Source organism: Lynx rufus, unplaced genomic scaffold, assembly GCF_022079265.1.
Source record: "Lynx rufus isolate CCGP_SWC_20201006 ecotype Redwood Valley unplaced genomic scaffold, mLynRuf1.p SCAF_6, whole genome shotgun sequence".
Taxonomy (NCBI): domain Eukaryota; kingdom Metazoa; phylum Chordata; class Mammalia; order Carnivora; family Felidae; genus Lynx; species Lynx rufus.
Genome location: NW_025814878.1, coordinates 17924543 through 17930728, shown reverse-complemented (window position 1 = coordinate 17930728; position 6186 = coordinate 17924543). Strand labels below are relative to the sequence as shown.

The following is a 6186-nucleotide window of genomic DNA, read 5'->3' as shown; positions in this document are numbered from 1 at the left end:
CCAAAAGGTTGACTACCTGCCGATATGCCACAATTCTTTATCAGTCATGTTCATTTAGTTTCATCTTATTCACTATCTCAATTTCACACATAAATATCTATTCTTTAAACTTATCTCAGTGTGTCTAAACTTTATGTCTAATATAAAATAGAATACTAAGTTCCAAGGCAAGTATTCTTGAACATTTCATTCTATTTTAATTTTGTCACATACTAGAAAATATATACAGAACTAATGTTAATTCTTTTTAAAATAGAACTTGTATAGAGTTCTCACACATATAACATCTTAATCACAGTATTTTGTGGCCAGAGAAGTTTTATTATCTCTTCTACAGAGTGGAAAATTGCATCTTAGGGGGGTTAATATGTATGCCCAAAGTCATACAACCACATTAGAATTAAGATCCCCTAAATATAAAGGCTGAACACTTTCGGCTAAACTTTGAGGGTGTAATTATATTTGCATTCATATAAATATAACTTATTTAAGTGCAAAAGTTGTAAATTAATTATTAAAAGTCATTCTATAGTTTGATCACTAACTTAAAGAAATGGAGTAATTACATTTTTAATATTATACTGTTTTCTTGAAATTTTTAACATCAAATATGGTAATATAGCCACCAAATAAATTAAAAATGCTATGGCAAATATTGTGAATGGTTTCCTTCTTTTTTTTTTTTTTAGTGTTTATTTATTTTTGAGGGGGATGGGGGCGGGGAGGCGCAGAGAGACAGGGAAACAGAAGATCAGAATTGGGCTCTGTCCTGACAGCAGAAAGCCCTATGTGGGACTTGAACTCAAGAACTGTGAGACCATGACCTGAGCCAAAGTTAGACACTCAGTTGACTGAGCCACTCAGGTGTTCTGGTTTCCTTGTTTCTTATTGAAGGAAAAACAAAACAACAAAAAACAAAAAACTCTGTGCTCACGGATATCCTAATAATGATAGCTTTTATGGTCAAGATTATTGAAATGGAAAAGTATATTTATATTAAGTTAGACTTCCTAAAGAGTTATAAAATTATTTCAAAGAGATTTATATTAGTTCAGTGTATTCTTTTTATCTTTACTAGTAATCATATCTATTTGATATCATTTGAAATCTTTTTTTTAAAGTTTATTTTGAGACAGGGACAGAGAGAGACCGCAAGTGGGGGAGAAGGTAAGAGAGAGGAGAGAGAGAATACCAAGCAGCTCTTGCTGTCAGTGCAGAGCCCGACATAGGGCTTGATCTCAAGAACAGTGAGATCATGAGCTGAGCTGAAATCAAGAGTCAAGACACTTAACCAACTGAGCCACCCAGGCGCTCCTCATTTATAATCTTTATGTATGACCGCCTTGTACTGATGCCTCATTAGTAAAGAAACTATAGTCAGTCAAATACTGAGGTTTTCAATTTTTCTTAACTATTATTCAGCCTATGCTTAATATCATGAATTTCTCGACTTAAGGATTTTAAATAATTGAGGCTTCCTCCACATAAAAAGCACAGGAGAAAAGCCAACTCACTTGCATTCAACAAAGAGCCGCTAAGTATCTGTCAGTTAGCATGTACTGCATTAAGAGTTCATATACAAAGATTGGGGTGCCTAGGTGGCTCGGTTAAGCGCCCAACTTCAGCTCAGCTCATGATCTCATGGTTCATGGGTTCCAGCCCCGCCTCAGGCTCCACGCTGACAGTGTGGACCCTGCTTGGGATTCTCTCTCTTTCCCTCTCTCTCTGCCCCTCCCCAACTTGCACTTTCTCTCTCTCTCTCAAAAATAAAAGATAAACTTAAAAAAAAAAAAAGAGTTCACATACAAAGATAACCAAGATTTAGTATCTTTATGAAATGTTTAGTGAGTGGTCGGTGACATCCCAAAAGAGTGGGGCTGTGGAAATAGCCCACCCTGAAGGTAAGAAGTATTTATGTATTCACTATCTTTGTTTCAAATCACTGCAGGGCACCTGGGTGGCTCAGTCAGTTAAGGGTCTGACTTCGGCTCAGGTCATGATCTCACAGCTCCTGGGATCAGGCCCCACATCAGGCCCTGTGCTGCCAGCACGGAGCCTGCTTGCAATTCTCTCTCTCTCTCTCTCTCTCTCTCTCTCTCTCTCTCCCCAACCCCTGATCATGCTTTCTCTCTCTTTCAAAATAAATAAACTTAAAAAAAAAAAAAAAGAATCCCTGGCCCTATCTGCTAATAAACAGCAACAATGTTTAGTCCACTTTATTCTTATTTCCAGATTCTCTACAGATAACACACTTTTGGATCTATTTTCCTGCACCTTTGGAAGACTGTTTGTTTGTTTATTTTTGATACCAGACATTGTGTGTTTTACCTTGTTGTTGGATGTGGGATACTTTTGTCTTCCCATGAATATACTTAAACTGTAACGTGGGGCACGGATAAGTTGCTCAGAAATGGTTGATCCTTTGCAGTTGATCATTTCAAGTTTTGTTAGATGGGACTAGTGCAGCTCTCACTGAAGGGCTAATTTTGCCCCTTTACCAAGGCAAACCCTTTCTGAGTACTCTATCAGATGACCCGTTAGTATTTTGGAAATGTTATGTTTCTACCATCCTCAAACTGGTTCATTTCTCTTAGTCCCTTTGGGCTACTATAACAAAGTACATAGACTGGGCGGTTTATAAACAACAGACATTTATTTCTCAGTTCTAAAGGCTGGAAGTCTGAGACCAGGGTACCAGTACAGTGAAGTTCTGGCGAGAACCCTCTTCTGAGATACACACTTGTCCTGGTAGAAAAAGGTGAGGGCACTCTACAGTTCCTTTTATAAGGGCACTAATCCCATTCATGAGGGCTCTACCCTCATGACCTAATCACCTCCCAAAGGTCCAGCCTCCTACCATCACACTGGGGGTTAGGATTCTAAAATATGAATTTTGCAGGGGACACAAACATTCAGCTTATCACACTCATGAATGCAACATAAATTGCTATAACTATAGGAAGCAAGTCTTTGCTGCACCCAAGAAGGGAGAAGAGCAAAGGACCTTCTTCTGGTTTGCCTCTTAGGATTTTTCTCAGGGAAGATTTTTTGTTTTTTGTTTTTTTCTTTTTTTCCCAAAAACCCACAGCAGATTTCCCCTTAGTGTCACTAATCACTCTGATCTATACTCTGATTCGTCCTCCAGGACATTGTCAAAGTTTAACTCTTTTTAGAGACATTTTCTACTTTGGCTATCAGGAAAAGCAACAAGTCTCAATCTTGTGTGAATCTTGAATATTGTTCCTTTCAATCTTTTCAAGAGTTCTTCTCTTTTAAAGATATTTAAAGATGTTACACCGATCAGGACTCCATTGGAGACCCTTTACAGATCTATGGAGCTCTCTTGCTTTGCAGTTCTCTCCTCTGAGGTAACTTGCCCTGCAAAATCTAGCCTCCTTGCCCACCCCTGCCCCCCGCCCCATACTCTCTCTCCTCACTGGACAGGTAATGGCATTTCTAAGCCACCATAAAAACCCTGCTTACCTCTGCTTCCTTTCAGCAAACAGTACCTGTTATTATGTTTAAAGATACAGATTCAGTGAGAGAGTTGATTTGGACAATCTTTAATTCCTTACTATTCTACTTCTTTATGATTTCATTTCATTGGTAACTATATCAGGATTTTAGCATACAGCTATATACTCCTGAATAATAAATGATATATATAAATATGGCATTTATAAATATAAAATATTTATAAAAAACATACTTTCTAACCAAAATGCAAATGTAGTAAAAAATTAGTAAGAATGCAAAAGCTACACTTGATCTTAGCCAAAAGGCCGAGAAGCGATAAGAATGCAAAAGCTAAACAAATACTTAACCATTTGAAAATACATTTAAAATTATTTCATAAAAAGCTCTTGGATCAAGTAAGGTAACTTAAAATGAATTTTTTTTCTGTATTTATAAATGAACAGTCAAATGCTGGCCATGAGATGGGACCAAATCTGTAGTACACAGAAAATTGACAGCTGAAAATATATTTCTTATTAAAAAGAAATAATAAATGTAATTTAAAAAGTAAAAATAAGAACTCCAAAATAAAACTAAAAAATACAAAAATAATTCAGGGCACCTGGTTGGCTCAGTTGGTTAAGCCTCTGACTCTTGATTTCAGTTCAAGTCATGATCTTACAGTTAGTGAGTTCGAGCCCTGTGTTGGGCTCCACCCTGACAGTGTGGAGCCTGCTTGGGATTCTCTGTCTCTCCTTCTCTCTCTGCCCGATCTCTCTCTCAAAATAAACAAATAAACTTTTTTTGAAAAATGTTAAAATAGTTTAATAACGATAAAGTCAGAAAGTACAGTAATAAATTAGAAAACAAACATATAAAACATACAAAATACAAATATAAAATGGTACTAGAAAACAGTAATAAAATAGATAAATCTGGTGGATCAAATTAAGTGTGATAGTATACTATTATCAGATCCTTACAATATATAAAGTTGTATATTATCAGTTAAAGTATATTGTGGTAATATATCTTTAGATATATACTATGACATATAAGCTGATAAAACAAAACAAGAAAATTTGGACTGAAAGGCCAACAAAGTATATTAAATGGAATCATAAAACATGCAATTAGTCCAGAAGGTGGCAGAAAGAGAAAAGGGAAAGAAAAAATCATGGGACAAATTGAAAGCAAGATAAGACAGTTGACCTAAACCTAAAAATATCGGTAGTAGCAATACGTATAAAAGCTCTTACCACCCTAAACAAAAACAAAGATTAAACGAATGCACTCTTTTAAAAGCCAGACCAAACAATTAACGAGAACCCCACTTTAAATATTTTTGAATACTTAAAGATTTAGTACTTAGGCCATTCAAATATTTTTACAAATAGATTTTAAAAAATGGAAAAAGATATATCATGCAAAAGCGTTAGAGAGCTAAAGTGGCTATAATATAAGAAAACTCAAGTAGATTTCAGGGCTATAATATAAGAAAACTCAAGTAGATTTCAGGGCAAGGGATAATGACAGGGATAAAAGAGACATTTAATAATGATTAAAGTATAATATCACCAGGAATCATAACAGTTCTGTAATGTCACCAGTTACAGAGTAGCAAACTACACGAAGCAAAACTTGATAAAATTCAAAAAAGAAATAAATTCAATTATAATTAAAGATTTCAACACCCATCTCTCACTAATCAAGAAGACAGAAAGAACATCAGAAAGGATATGGGAGTCTTAAACGTTACTAGTAGATGACTTGAACTAATTGATATTTAGAAATCACTTCACCTAACCACAGCAGATTATATATATATTTTTTTCATGCATATATGGAACATTCACCAAGGGAGACTATTTGCTGGGCCATGAGAAAGTCTGAAGGAATTAAATCACAGAGTATATAAGCTGATCACAGTGGAATTAAACTAGGAATTAATATGCCCAAGTATTTGAGAAACTAACAGTACAATTTTATTAACCCATAGATTAAAGATGAAATTATGTGGAAAATTGAAAACTATTATAAACAAATGCTAATAAAAACACTATTTCTGAAAAATTATGGAAAACAGCTAGAAGACTAGTTAACAGAACATTAAAAGTTCTAAATGTTCTGTTAGGAAAAAAAATTGAGTTATAAATTGATTTAAGCCTCTCACCTTAAGAAATCATAAAAAGAACAGTTTAAATATAAATTAAATAGGAGGGAAATTTTTTTAAAAAGCACAAAACTTTGAAATAGAAAACTGAAAGACAATAGAAAAAAATCAGTGGAACAAAAAGTGGTTCTTGAAAAGATTAGTAAAACTGATACATTCCTCCATAGACAGATTGAGATAATAAAAGAGAAAATGAAAATTACTCAGATCATAAATAAAAAAAAGGGGCATCACAACAGACTATTTAAATGATTTTAAGGAAACATCATGAACAATGTTATGCCAATAAGTTTGCTGCTTATATAAAATGAACAAATTCCTTGAAAAGCATATATTATTAAAAACTTAATTAAGCAGAAAACATGAATATCTTTATACTTATTAAAGAAATTACATTAAAAATCAAAAGCCTTCCCACAAAGAAAATGCCAGGCCCAGGCAGCTTCGCTGGTGAATTCCATCCATGCCCTCCCTCCTCTACCTTGCGTAGATTCAAGCCCCAATCTGGAGGGTGATGTAAGATCCCTGAGCAACTGTTCAGAGCTGGATGGAGGAGT

The 6186-nt window shown here is 34.7% G+C and overlaps 1 pseudogene; it reads right to left on the bottom strand.

Annotated features, from left to right (window-relative positions):
* Positions 1-3727: 3727 nt before the first annotated feature.
* LOC124529552 (uncharacterized) lies at positions 3728-3794 on the bottom strand (annotated as a pseudogene).
* Between the last annotated feature and the right edge of the window lie 2392 nt (positions 3795-6186).